The sequence below is a fragment of the Hemicordylus capensis genome, chromosome 3, assembly GCF_027244095.1.
Source record: "Hemicordylus capensis ecotype Gifberg chromosome 3, rHemCap1.1.pri, whole genome shotgun sequence".
NCBI classification, from domain to species: Eukaryota; Metazoa; Chordata; class Lepidosauria; order Squamata; family Cordylidae; genus Hemicordylus; species Hemicordylus capensis.
The window spans coordinates 13,089,014-13,104,619 of NC_069659.1; positions in this window are offsets into that span (position 1 = coordinate 13,089,014).

A 15,606-nucleotide genomic window follows, 5' to 3' on the forward strand; every position below is an offset into this window, starting at 1 on the left:
GGACACTGGACTAGATGGGCCTTGGGCCTGATCCAGCAGGGCTGTTTTTATGTTCTGAAGGTTAAAAGAGTGGTCCTTAATAAAACAAAAAAAATTATATTAGAATGCATATATATATATATAAATATACACACACACACACACACACACAACATAAAAAGAATGGTTAAGACAATCAAATTAAAAATTTGTAAAGCTGAATCCAAAAAAATATTGACTTAAAAGTCTTCAGTCAATGCAATTTTGTAGAAGGCAGCTTCCTATTTAAAGGTTTAAACCAGCACTTTGAATTGAGCCTCGAAACAGACTATGAGCCTCTGCAGCTGACCAAACACTGGCATGATATGATCAAAGCACCCAGGGTGGATTCCCTGTCTGTGGAGACAAGACTGAGCAAGATGGACCAGGAGATGGACCAGAAGGCTACGTCCTAAGAAGCTGCAATATACTGAGTCAGATCATTGGTCTATCTATCTCAGTATTGTCTTCACAGACTGGCAGTGGCTTTTCCAAGGTTGCAGGCAGGAATCTCTCTCAGCCCTATCTTGGAGATGTGGCCAGGGAGGGAACTTGGAACCTTCTGCTCTTCCCTGAGTGGCTCCATCCCCTAAAAGGGAATATCTTCCAGTGCTCACACATCAAGTCTCCCATTCATCTGCAACCAGGGCAGACCCTGCTTAGCTAAGGGGACAAGTCATGCTTGTTACCACGACCAGGTCTCCTATGTTCCTAATGTGCCACCTAAGGCAACTGCCTTGCCTTGCCTCACCTCACCTCACCTCACCTCATGAAAGGTCCATCCCTGACCCCAAGTTCATTTTCTGTGGAGTGCTGAGTCCTGAAAGCAGTCCCCGGAATCCCCTACAGTAAGAAGCAAAGCACCCGAAACACAGATTGCTTCGGAGTGGAGAAACAAACATGATTTCCAGCTGGCTTTTGGCTCCTTCGGCCCATGTCACAGCACAGCCACACATGGGGCCTCTCAAGGGTCTGTTTTTGCTTCCAAGCAAATGCCTGGCTTGATGAAGAGCTCAGTTTGATTGGAAACAAGATGCAACTCGCCAGTGTAACAAAGAGGCGGCAGGAAGCTGAAGGCAGTGATAAAAAGAGCATTTGGTTCCAGCTCATTGCCTCCAAATCATCCAGACAGACTACCTTATGAATAAATAAAGTAAGAGAATTCTGCTCTCCATCCCCCTGCAGTATCCTGGCAGGGAATCTAGAAGCTGATAGCTGACACAGTCAGGCACCCAGAAGCGAGTGCTGATAGGGCCAGGCCCCATGCTGGGAAGGCTGCGGGTACCAGAAAGCTGAAGAAGTCAAGCAAGCAAGATGGAAATTGGAAGTCAAGCCAATGCCCTAGGAACATAGGAAGCTGCCTTCTACAAAGTCAGACCAATGGTCCACCTAGCTCAGTATTGTCTGCCAAGACTGGCAGCAGCTTCTCCAAGGTTGCAGGCAGGAGTCTTTCCTAGTCCTATCTTGGAGATGCTGCCAGGCAGGGAACTTGGAACCTTCTGCATGCAAGCAGGCAGATGCTCTTCCCAGAGCAGCCCCACCCCCTAAGGGAATATCTTACAGTGCTCACATGTAGACTTAAGAGGCAAGTCTCACGATTGGTAAGACCCGCCATAACAGGGGTTGCAGGGAGAGCGGGCTTAGCCCGCTCTTCCCGCAGATGATCCCTGCTACAGTCCTGGGTGGCCAGATCGGCTGCCCACATGACTGCTGGCTCCATCATGGAGCTAGCAGGGGCTGCAGGAATTGGGGAGCCACACGGTCCCTGGCAGTTACAGCATGCTCTGTGCAAGTGTGCAGAGCATGCTGGAAAGACCTCCAAGCCAGAAGGCTGCTTTTTAGCCTTCCGGTCGGTGATCTTCTCATGAGTTGCCACGGCGCAGAACCATGCCACGGCAACACACGATCTGAAAGCCCGGGTTAACGGAGCGCTCGCTCACCTGGGCTAGGGGGAGGGCTCCATAAGCGGGTTACCTGCTTGTAAACCACCGGGCTCACCTGCAAGCCCAGTGGTTTACACGACCAGCAAAAATTTGGCTAAGCTCTCCTAGCCCGATTTTTGCTGATCGTGAGAATAGCCTCGTAGTTGCCCAGATGCAAACCAGGTCAGATCCTGCTTAGCAAAGCAGACAATTCATGCTTGCTACCACAAGACCAGCTCTCCTCCCACGTTTTCTTGCCAAGAAATTTAGGACCAACAAAGGGAAATACTTTTTCACACAATGCATAATCAACTTGTGGAATTCTCTGCCACAAGATGTGGTGAAAAGCAACAACCTGGATGGTTTTAAGAGGGGTTTGGGAAACTTCATGGAGGAGAGATCTATCAATGGCTACTAGTCTGAGGGCTAAAGGCTACCTCCAGCCTCAAAGACAGGATGCCTCTGAGTGCCAATTGCAGGGGAGTAACAGCAGGAGAGAGGGCATGCCCTCAACTCCTGCCTGTGGCTTCCAGCGGCATCTGGTGGGCCACTGTGTGAAACAGGATGCTGGACTAGATGGGCCTGGGACCTGATCCAGGAGCAAGGCTGTTCTTATGTTCTACGGTTGAAAGTCAGAGCAAGGGAGACCAAGGAACTGATCAGGAGATGAGGGGAAGTGGTCACTCATTGAAGAGAAATAACTTTCCATTTTCAATGTCTATTTTATTTCAGTCCTCAGACCATAAAAAGCATTTATTTTACTGCTGCTAACTGAGCAAAGAGACACCTTTTAAAGTGGTGATTCTCTTATATTTAGCAGGGGGACAGTAATGGGCCTTACCCAGACCCAGCACAGCATCCCTCCCATGGCTGTCGCTGGTATCTGCTTTATGTTTCCTTTTAGATCCTGAACCCTTTGGGGACAAGGGACCATCTTAAATGTATTATTTATAATACAGGTTCTGACCTTCAAAGCCTTGTGGGGCTTGGTGCCTGTCTGCCTACAGACCCGCCTCTCCCACCCAGTTACTACCCATCTGGTTAGATCATCTCAGATGGCCCTTTTGTCGATCCCTGATTTCCGAGAGGTTTGGGGCGCTAGGACCCGCGAAAGGGCTTTTTCGGTTGCTGCCCCACTTCTTTGGAACTCCCTTCCCCTTCAGATTTGTCAAGCCCCTTCCTTACTGATCTTCAAATCTCTATTGAAGTCTTTTCTTTTTTGACAGGCTTTTGCCCTGTAGTTTACTTTATTTGTTTTGTGTTAGTTACTTCAGTTTTTAATTTAGAATGTAATTTGTAAAGTTGCCTTGTTTGCACATTTTTGTGCACTGCCTGGAATCTTTGGAGTGGGCAGTATAGTAAATGTTTCTAATAAATAAATAAATAAATAAAAATTTATTTTTCTGTGTAAAGTGCTTTGTGAACTTTGGTTGTAGAGCGGTATATAAATATTGATAGTGGTAGCAGCAGCAGCAGCAGTACTAATACTAGTGGTAGGAGTGGTAGTTGTAGTTTAAGCATCAAAGCTAAGTTAAAAGCTAAAGGACATCAATCCCATCCAATCTTATAGCGTAATTACATTACATCAATTTCAAAAAAATGATAAAAGGCAGGGGGGAAGAAACTGTATGTTTACATGTAAACTGTTTTAACATAAACTGCCCTGAGCCTTTTGGAAGGGCAGTATAAAAGTTTTAAAAATAAATAAATAATAAATAAATATGTACTATACAGAAAGAAAAAGAAACTATATAGTTTGTATTAAATTCAACATGTTTCATTCTCTCTTAATTCCCCGGACCTCGTTCTAATTAACTGCAGCCAAGAAGAGGACTTAGCACAGGGGTTCTCAAACTTGGGTCCTCAAATATTATTGGAGTACAACTCCCAATGGCCAAAGGCCATTGTGACTGGGAACGATGGGAGTTGTAGTCCAACAACATCTGAGGACCCAAGTTTGAAAATTCCTGGTTTAGTAGCATCCCTCAGCAACAGTAATCAAAATTTATATTTTTGCAAACAATGCAATTGTCTTTCAGATTTAAAATTCTAAACGGTGTCCTTCTGATTAGATGGGTGGTATCTTCTCATTTGAAATAACTATCAAAAACTAACATGTACTTCAAGATCATCCCTTGGGAAGCTAAGACCTTCCCCTGATAAAAAAGGACTATAAGCGTTTAAGCCATAGATTTGGGTTTTCAGCTCTCTTTGATTCCACCCCCCCTTTCTTTCTTATTTTCTAGCTTTGAGCTCTGGCTTTAGTCTTTGGTTCTTTTTTTCCCCTTTCCCTCCTGTGGTTTTTCTTTAAAATCATCATTGGGTCTCCAGTTCTGGGTTCAATCCTCTGTGATGCTGCTGAGACATGCAGACCGCCTGGAGTGATGAGATACCTACTGAACTCTTTAATATGTTTAAACTTTTTAAGGTTGGCTCTTCCGACCTATTTTAAATGTAACAAATAGTTTTTTTGACTTTGAATCTTGGAGCGTGTGTGCTCCATTTTCTGGGCAGTGAGCAAGCAGCTGGTCAAGACCCTAAACCCTAGAGCTAAAGATAGAGACTGTTCTCACAGGCCCAGGCCTAAGCAGCCAGTGAAAACTGCCGGAATCTGTATGGATTCCAGCAGTGTTGCGACACCAAACCCAGCACCGCAGCCTGGCTCTTAGCTGAAGTTAACGGCACAAATTTGCCCTAATCCCAGCCCCGGGTTCATGTCAGCATGAGCAGCTTGCAGCTCACACGGACTCAGAGACTGGAGTTTCACAGGGGCTGGGACAATGAGTCCAAGTCTCTACCTACCAGCGCATCCGGGAGCAGCGTGGAGAGTCATCCGCACTGTTCCCAGCGGTGCTGGTCGTGTGGACACCCAGCTTTCACACTGCCCAGGCTGCAGAGGGTGAGCGCTGGGAGGAGAGCAGGTCTTATGGTAGCAAGCATGACTTGTCCCCTTAGCTAAGCAGGGTCTGCCCTGGTGGCAGATGAATGGGAGACTTGATGTGTGAGCACTGGAAGATATTCCCCTTAGGGGATGGAGCCGTTCTGGGAAAAGCATCTAGGTTTCAAGTTCCCTCCCTGGTAGCATCTCCAAGATAGGGCTGAGAGAGATTCCTGCCTGCAACCTTGGAGGAGCCGCTGCCAGTCTGTGAAGGCAACACTGAGCTAGATGGACCAATGGTCTGACTCAGTATATGGCAGCTTCCTATGTTCCTATGTTCCTAAGGAAGGTGGGTTGAACCCTGCCTTCCCACCCACCCCCACGCCCCGACCCTGTGTTCATGCGGTCATGTGAACGTTAATAATCAATATTGTCAGTAATCAATATTTCTAACAAAAGGATGTTTGACAAGATTTGGGAAAGAATTGTTACGAGTGAAATTTCTACACACAATAAAGCCACCCTTTCCCCAGACTTTAAAGATTAAATTTGGGTTTTCTCCTTTCTGTCATATGCAGAGGCTAAGAAAGAGATGTGCAAAAAGTGAACTATGAAAAATTCTAGCTTTCTTGCTTTTTTGTCATATCAATAGACACCCATATAACTGCTGAGAAGTCCTTTGTGTATGAGGGGGATTTGATAGCCATTGTTGTAGGGAAACTTATTCTTTCTTTCTTTATTTTTATTTATTTTTACATTTTATATCCCGCTCTTCCTCCAAGGAGACCAGAGCGGTGTACTACATACTTAGGTTTCTCCTCACAACAACCCTGTGAAGTAGGTTAGACTGAGAGAGAAGTGACTGGGCCTGAGTCACCCAGCAAGTCTCATGGCTGAATGGGGATTTGAACTCGGGTCTCCCTGGTCCTAGTCCAGCACTCTAGCCACTACACCATGCTGGCTCTTTGAATCTCATATGAGAAGTGGATGCCAACTCTAAAAGACAGTGGTCAACATCCTGACTAATGCTGAGCACACAAAGCTCGAAAACACATGCATGCCGCTACAACTGTTTGCCGGCTTCTGAAGCACTTCTGCCCCTCAGTGACACTTTTGCACACTACAGAAGTGTTTCTGGAGGAAGGGGAGATTGGCAGAAATTGCCCCTCCACCACAATCAAGCCCACACACTTCAGAAGTGGGCAAAGTAGATCCACTGCATACGTGTTTTGCTGGGCTTCATGTGTGCAGTGTTAGTCAATGTTAGTGTAGTGTTATTGTTTCATGTTGGTGTTAGTGCGGGTTTCATGTTGGGCTTCATATATTACTCATGTTGTTAGCTGGAATATACAAAGGAAGAAAAGGGGGTAAATCCTGTCCTTTTTATCTTCTATAGGCCTGTTCCCACATAGACCAATCCTTCTTCCTCAAGTTCAAAATTAGAGACGGCCAACAATTAGAAAAATTAGAAGGCCAACAAAGAGAAGGCCACAAGCTAAGAGCCAGAGGTCAAGAATCCTTTGACAAGAGGACTCTTGACAAGCAGACCAGGCCTCAGGCAAGCAGAGAACACGAAATACCTGTAAAAAGGGGTGGAACATGAAACAATCTCATGGCCCAATCAGCTGACTCCAGACTCTCCCCGTTCCATGAACAGGATGTGTTGTGAATGCTTTATCCGCTCTGAACCTGACAAAAGGAAATGGATGATACTTTAGTTATTGTCAACAATGCTTGTAATTGAAAAGCTTTCAAACAATAAGATGTATCCAGTCCCACCCTGAATCATAGGAATTTTGACAGCATCCCTACATAATAATTCTCTCTCCTCGCCACCAGCTTTATTTTTCTGACTTTTTATGAAATTTCTATGGTAGCCTACAACCTAATTAAGATACCAATCTCCACATCTGTTAAGCTTTGAACATCACAGAGAGAAATTTAAATGGAAGACATAAAAGGTTGTTATCTCTACATCCACTTTCAGAGAGGAAAACTTTTTATGTTTAAAACTCGCCTTAACTACACTGTAATAAAAGATGAATAATGAGAATGCAATTCCTCTGGAAATGAATCATAGAACAGAGGACTTGCAAAAATGAAATAAGGGCCCCCGTCCAGGTAAAGACGTGGGATTAATGGCCTAAAGCAGCAGAAGGGAATGCACATTGCAAAGCAAATGAGAAGGTGCTTTCGGACCTGTATTGGATGACCTAAATTTAGATGGTCCTTGAAATTTGGTTACAAACTGAGGAGGAGGAGGAACATTCTTATTAAATCTATATCTTGGAATTCCTAGTCCAACAATGCTAGAATATCCTAGAATCCTAGAATCATAGGCCGCATTCACATGTAACTCTGCCCTGCTCTCCCATCTGAATTTGGACATTCAAGAGAGCATTCTGTCTGCAGTCAGTGAGACTGCAGGGAGGAGGGGGAGCTGGTTGTGTAGGCTTCCTTCTTAACTGAATGACAGCCTGCACAGCCAATCATGCTGGAGTGGAGGGAGGAACTTTCTCCCTCAACTCCGGTTCCAGGGGAAGCAGCCTGCTGCAGTTCCAATTTCGGACATACCACAGGCTGCCTGGAACCTCAGGTTGCAGCGACACAACTCACTACAACCTGAGGGTTCAGACTGGATTCAATTCTGATTCAATTGGATTCAATTGGGAACCCTCACTTTCTTCACTGCACCAGATTTGGGTTCCCCGCATTTGGACGTAATGTCCGCAGAACCACAGGTCTGTTCAACTGTGGCTCTGCATTACATGAAAATGCGGCCATAGGATGTCAGAGCTGGAAGAGGCTTTGGGATCCAGCCTCTGCTTGAAAATCTTGAGTAAAGAAGAGTCCAACACCACATAAGGTCAACTGTTCCACTTTTGAACAGCCCTTAGACTTTGGAAATTCTTCCTAACTTCTAACCTCAATCTGCTTCCCTGCACTTCAGTGAGGAGTGTAACTATAATTGAGCAGATGGGTTCGACAAAAGTTTGGGTGGTATATAAATGTGATAGATAAATAGATAAATAATAAATTATCTCCCTCACTCTGAGGGGCCACTGGGGAGATGGGCAAACACGGGCCCCCTCTCCCCTAACTACACCCCTGACTTCAACTCCCCAATTCTAGCTTGATGTGTGAGCACTGCAAGATATTCCCCTCAGGGGATGAAGCCACTCTGGGAAGAGCATAAGGTTCCAAGTTCCCTCCCTGGCATCTCCAAGACATGGCTGAGAGGGACTCCTGCCTACAATCTTGGAGAAGCTGCTGCCAGTCTGTGAAGACAATACTGAGCTAGATAGACCAATGGTCTGCCTCAGTATATGGCAGTTTCCTATGTTCCTATGTTAGCTTTGACCTCAGGAGCAACAGATAACAAGTCCACTCTTTATTTAATGTGACAGTTCTTTAGGTATTTGAAGATGGCTACCATAGCTCCCCTTGGTCTTTCCTTCTCCATTAGTCTAGAGAAGAGAAGACTAAGGGAAGTGTCACATCTCCCCTGGTGGCTGGGTCGCCCATTTGAGGGTGTTGGGTTGGTCAGCTGGGCTTCAGAGTTCCTTGTTGGCTGGGCACTCCGACCTCTGGTATAGGTCTGTTTTGTGCACAATGCCCTGGGGGCGGGGGGTTGCCAGGGCCTTACTCAGCCATAGAGATCTTGCCAGCTGGAGCCCTCCTCGAGAACCGGCCCCTCATCATCGATTAGCTAACTTGACAAAGAGGCACCTTTAAACATGGTGATTCTCTTTATTTAGCAGGGGGAGAGTAACTGGCCCTATCCACCCCCAGCACAGTACCTCCAGTGACTGTTGCTGGTGTCTATCATGTTTCTTTTTAGATTGTGAGCCCTTTGGGGACAGGGATCCATCTTATTTATTTATTATTTCTCTGTGTAAACTGCTCTGAGCCATTTTTGGAAGGGCAGTATAGAAATCAAATAAATAAATTATTTTTATTAGCTGCCTTTTAGACAAGTTTTGGTGTTTGGGGCACTTCCCGTGAGATTTCATCCAAGTCTGAGATCTCGGGCCAAAATCTTGCAACACTTCACCTATTTCTCACAAGAGGCTCCAGAGGCCTCTTGGAGACACACCAGGGATGAGTCCCAGCTCACCACTTCACTGTGGGGGCCAGCATCAGGCGTGGAAGGTGGAGGCTTCACCAACACCACTCTTCACTGGGATAGGTAGCACTACACAGTGATCCCCACTACGGGCCATGGCCCAATCCTTGGGTTTCCCTTCCCCCGCAACCGTCATTCCCTCATAGGAAGATATGAAAGCCTGGAGATGTGAATAGGGACAGTTGCTCTCACCCCGCCAAAAATAAGGGAGTCACCATTTTGAAAGGTATTTCTTTGTCCAGTTTGCAGAAGCTAGTCTTCCTAGTTAAACCAGCATTCAGGCCGCATAGACTGCAAGGTACAATGACTCCATAGAACAATAAACGAACAGCATGGGAATATCTGCTCATCCCTACTACGCAGGACTAATCTGTTTGTGATTCCACATCCATCTGGAACCACAGATGTGGAAATCTGTGTTTGTATGCATACAGCCCCTAGCTAGGTTAGGGCTCGTGACTTGTCACTACACATGTAAATATCTCCAAGGATGGCGCTGAGAGCATTCATTTATAACAGCCACCACCGTACAGAAGACTGCCATATAAGCCCATCAGAAAGGAGAGGGTATTTTCTCCTGAGACTTCTATGTTTTCCAAAAGAGAAAGTAAAGTGTCTGAGGAAGATCTTCTTTTTGTGATTCTGAGTTTATTTTATGGCAGACGCAGACTTTCCAAAGTACTGTAGCATTGCTCTTGAATCTGCATTTTTAAAAGTCTGAGAACAATGCAAGGGTTTAGTCTTCTTGTAAATAAATGTATATATAATTTTGATTGTAGGAAAGATCATCAAGAATAGGAACTGAGACAAAATGCTGATAAAGCCAGCAATATATATGGTAATAGGGTTGGAATTCTCACTCGCTTCATTCCAATGCAACTTGTGGCTTCAGCATGGTACATTCTGCTGGAAAATCGCTGGCTTCATATCACACTGTGGGCAAATACAATGCTGTAAAGAGCAAGAACTGATGAGAACTGTTGAATCTTTGCAGGTTTCTGAGGGGCCTGAACTGCAGGATTGTTGTCAATGGGATAACAAATTGAAGCAGAATCCAAGCAAGATGGAGGTGCTCATTGTGGGAAATCAGAACTGAGGGATGAGTTAGATCTTCCTGTGCTGGATGGGGTTACACTCCTCCAAAAGGAAAAGTCACGAGCTTGGGAGTGCTCTTGGATCCAGGCCTCACTCTGGTATCTCAGGTGGAGGGTATGGCTAGGAGTGCTTTCTATCAACTTCAGTTGATTCGACAGCTGCGTCCATTCCTTGAAAAGAATGATCTCAAAATGGTGGTGCATCAGCTGGTAACCTCCAGGCTCGACTGTCGCTCTACGTGGGGCTGCCTTTGTGCATAGTTCGGAAACTTCAGTTAGTTCAAAATGCGGCAGCCAGACTGCTCTCTCGGGGGAACCCGGAGAGACCATATTATGCCTGTTTTAAAACAGTTGCACTGGCAGTCAATATGTTTCCTGGTGAAATACAAAGTATTGGTTATTACCTTTAAAGCTCTGAATGACTTGGGTCTGGGCTACCTTAGAGAGTGCCTTCTTCAGTATGATCCCAATTGCTTGTTGAGGTTGTCAGGAGAGATCCGTCTCCAGTTACCACCAGTACGTCGCTTACAAGTTTTGTAAACTTCTTGTGCACTGCCCAAAGCCTTTAAGAACATAAGAGCAGCCCCGCTAGATGAGGCCCAAGGCCCATCTAGTCCAGCATCCTGTTTCGCACAGTGGCCCACCAGATGCCGCTGGAAGCCACAGTCAGGAGTTGAGGGCGTGCCCTCTCTCCTGCTGTTACTCCCCTGCAACCTGCCTCTGGGGCTGGAGATTGCCTTTAGCCCTTTGGATGGGGTGGTCTAGAAAAGGAATGAATGAATGAATGAACGAGCAAGCAAGCATTATTGTAAGCAGTCCCACTCAAACTGTCTAACTTGCCTGAGTTGTCCTTGTCCTGGCAAATGGCCTAATTTGCCCTTTAATTTTGTTGTAAACCGCCCAGAGACTTGCATTTTAGGCAGTATACAAATGTGTTAAATAAAATAAAATAAAATAAAATAAAATGAATAATTTCAGTGGGATTACTTGGAGTAATTTTCCTCACCATGTCAGTTACTGTGTTTATTTGAATTCAAGACTAGATTTTTTCCAAGTTCTTTGAGATTAGAAATGGTGGGGGGCGGGGGGGTTATCTTAAATCCAGAGTGCTGTTCTATTTGGATAAATACAGTATTGTTGTAGTGGTTGTGTTGTGATATAATCCTTTTCAACAAAGTATGAGCATCTGATTATAAACTCATTTGAACATATGGTACTACCATATACAGAGTCAACCATTGATCCATCTAGCTTAAGGTTTGCTACAGTAACTGGCAGCAGCTCTCTGGAATTTCAGACATGGCTCTTTCCCAGCCCTAACCTGGAGATGCCAGGGATTAGGGCCTGCTCCAGGGACTGCACAGGCTGGGCACCCTCCCATTACCCCCAAGTCTACCATAGGGACCATGGGTGACCCCTGAGCCCGCTCCCCCAACCCCATATGAAGGGTGCTGGAAGAAGATGCAGCAAGGATGGAAGTATTCCCCACCACTACTTCCCCAACTACAAATGGAAATGTCCTTCCCAGGCCTCCTGGGGATATTGCCATTTGTGGATGGCGAGGGTGCTGGGAGAAGGCATTGGTGGCATGAGTTTCTCAACCAAGAAACTCGTGCTGCTTCTCCCTCCTCCTTATTGGCCAATGGGTTTTTTCCCAGAGGCCCTTGCAATCACACAGTGGTCTCTGGGAGGAAGGCCACTGGCCAGTCAGGAGAGGGGGAGCTGTCACTGCTGAGTGACCTGGTGGAGGCTTCTCCCCTTTCCCTCTCCCTCTCAATGAGGATGGATATAGCAGTAGCATCTCAGAGAAGAAGCTGCCACTGTGACCCTTCCCAGGGTAGGGACAGAGCAAGCCTGCCCACCCACAGAAGAGTGAGCCTGCCCATCTGCCTGCCCAAGGAGGAAAATGGAGCCTGTCCACCAATCCACCCCCTCCACAGGGGCCCGTGTAGCTCACATGCCCAAGGGCCCCTGATGATGTGAAGCTGGCCCTCCCAGGACTGAACCTAAGACCTTCCAGATGCAAAACAAGTGTGCTACCACTGAGCTGCAATCCCTCTTCTAATCACTTCCCCTGGCTAGCAGTCTCTCCCCATGCTCTAAAGTTTGAGATGCAAGCCTTCTCCTGGAAAGAAGAAACCAAAATGTCTCCCAAATGGCACAGCAAGCTCCGGTTCCTCATCCGGCCAATTATTTACCCTAGAAATCAATTTCTTACCTGGTGTGGTTGTTAGTATGCTAATTATTCTGACAGCCTCTTCGAAGACTGCTTGGAGGATTCGCCATTATTCAAAAGCAGATGTGCACTCGCCTTTAATGCTGTACATTTTCAGATGTAAATATTCCCAATATTTCTTGGGGGAATTGGTCTTTTGTTGTTGTTGTTTTTCTGTAGCTGAAGCAAAATTACCATCCATTTAGAATCATAGTCGTTAAATTATTTTGCATCTAAACTACAGGATGAAGAGAAACATCTGCTTCCAAACAAACTGGGCAGTGGGGAATATAATGTATGAGGCGCTGGTGGGAAGTCCTATGGAAGGTCTTTTTAATGAGCTTTCGATTTGCCAAGTTTGACTAAGGCTAGAAAGCACTGGCTGACATCCTGATTACTGCTGTGCTTGACCAATGAACCAAGTTGCACTAGTGCAAGATCACATCATGGTACAAAGTTGCAGAGATTTTTGAAATTGCACTGTTTGCACACACACACACACACAAATGTGAAATTTCACTATTTGCACACACACACAAATTGCACTATTTGTGCAAAAGTTCCCTTTATAACAACTGAGGTGCCAAAGGGTGCACAACACTAGTGTGGAACACAAGTTCCAGCCTTAACACAACTCATGAGTGCATCAGCCTTGCATGAGCTCAATGTCCTTGCTCAAGCACAGTGGCCACATTCACCTGTAACACGGAGTCATGGGTCCAATGGACCCATGATTCTGCTCCCCTCCCCACCCACCTCTCCTGTCCAAATTCAGACATAACAGAGAGCAGGCTCTTTACAGTCAGGGAGACTCCAGAGTGGAGGGAGAATTGGCTGTACATACTTCCTTCTTGCATGAAGGACAGCCCGCACAGCCAATCATAGCCAGAGAGAGGGAGGAGCTTCTTCCCTCGACTCCAGTTCCAGACAGTTCCACATTCACACATTTATCTATTATTATTTATTTAGCACATTAATACACCGCCCCAAACAAAAAGGTCCCTGGGCGGTTCACAATATATAATGCAGGCTGCAGCAAACCTAGTGTTGGAGTGGTGAAACTCACTACAACTCAAGGGTCCAAACCGGAGTTTAGAAAAGCAAACCTCGGGTTGCTCTCCACACAGAACCGGAGTTTCCTGCATTCTGATATACATGTTTGGCAACCTCTGGTGCCTTAAACTTCAGTTTTGTGTTGCATGCAAATGGGGCAAGTGTGAGCATGTCAGACACTATGCTTTAGAGGGCACAGCTATAACCTACCACTGGTCCTTCAGCACCTAACCCTACCAAATGATAACCATGCTAGTGGGCCCATCATTACATAGTAGGAATGGTGTGAGGATGATTTATTGGGGGGGAATAAGTCCCAACACATTTTGGCTCTCACAGACTGCTGAGACTGCATTCGTTAAGAACATACTGTACAAACATAAGAACAGCCCTGCTGGATCAAGCCCAAGGCCTATCTAGTCCAGCATCCTGTTTCATACAGTGGCCCACCAGTCTGTCAGGGAGCCCACAGATAAGAGGTATGTGCATGTCCTCTCTCCTGCTGTTGATCCCCTGCAACTGGTATGCAGAGGCATCGTGCTTCTGAGGGTAGAGATGGCCTGCACCTGCAGCCACCAGACTAATAGCCATTGATAGACCTCTCCTCCAGTTGAAGTTGAAGATACCCATTATTACTGCCCTGACTCTCTCTGATGCCTCTCCTATTTGCTTCTCCAACTCCAGATAAATCTCAGTGTTGTAATCTGGAGGGTGATATCACATCCCTAGTAATACATTTCCATTCATTCCTCTTAATGTTACCCATAATTATTCTGTGGCGGACTCTGGTCCACCTCAGTTTTCTAGCTTATTGAGATCTATACCTTCTTTGATATACAGTGTTACTACTCCCCCAATCTGCCCCTCCCTGTCCCTTCTGTAGAGTTTATATCCAGGAATAACCATGTCCCACTGGTTCTCACCATTTCACCAGGTTTCCATTACACCCACTATATCTATGTTTTCATTAGTAACCAAGCACTCCAGCTCACCCATCTTTGCTCAGAGGCTTCTGGCATTGGTATATAGACACCTATACACCAAGTCCCTCACCTGGTGTTGGTGTGTGATAGCCCCCTTATTATCATTTGACCTTTTTGGCAAGCTGTCATATGTTTCCTTCTGCTCAGTTCCTGGCTCTACTCTGTCCCCTTCTGGTTTATCTGAAATGTGTGCACCCTCACACCTTAGGGGATTTTGCTGGCTGAACCTGATGTCAGTTGAGGTTGATGCCACCCAGTTCCTGTCAGCAATCCCACAGCATTATTTTAAAAGCTTCTCTTCAACCCTCTTGATTTTAAGCACCAGGAGTCTGGTTCCATCTTGGTTCAAGTGGAGCCCGTCACTTTTGTACAGGCTTTGTTTTCCCCAAAATGTATCCCAGTGCCTAACAAATCTAAGCACCTCCTCCTGGCACCACCATCTCATCCACACATTGAGACCCTCAGCTCCGCCTGTCTCACTGTCCCTGCACATGGAACAGGTAGCACTTCCAAGAACACTACCCTGGAGGTCCTGGACTTCAGTATCCTACCTAGCAGTCTAAATTTGGCTTCCAGGACCACCCAACTTCATTTCCAAACATCATTGGAGCCAACATGCACAACAGCTGACTCCTCCCCAGCACTGCTTAACAGCCTACCTAGACACAACATGACATCCGCAGCCTTCACACCAGGCAGGCAAGTCACTGTGCAGTTTTCATGTGGGTCACAGACCCATCTCACTATGCCCCTAATGATCAAATCACCCACTAGTACTAAGAGGCTCCCAGCCCTGGAGGAGTATCCTCTGTGCAAGAGGATATGTACACATCATCAAGGAAGAGGTCCCTGCTAAGGGAGTGTTTCCCTCTTCCTCAGACTGATGTCCTCCTTCCCTGAGACCTTCACTCTCCATGACAGCAGAAGTGCTGTCACCCTGGGAGTGGGATGCCTCTATCACATCCCTGAAGATCTCGTCCACAAATCTCTCTGCCTCCTGAGCTTCTCCAGGTTAGCCACCTTGGCTTCAAGGGAATGAATGTATTTCCTGAAAGGCAAGAGCTCTTTGCACCAAGCACACACCCACGACTTCTAGCCCTCAGGTAGATAGTCATACATGCGACACGCTGTGCAATACACTGGGAAGCACTCCCTCCCCTGCTGGCCTTCTACCTTCATAACAGGTTATATTGGCTATATAGGGTATATAGGAGTTGTTCCTTGAACCTATGTAGTGGGTGTAAACTCTTGCAAAACTCCTTCGATATCTGTTTGCAAAGCTCCTGGGAGAAAAGGTCTTCTGGGATGAGTCTTGTA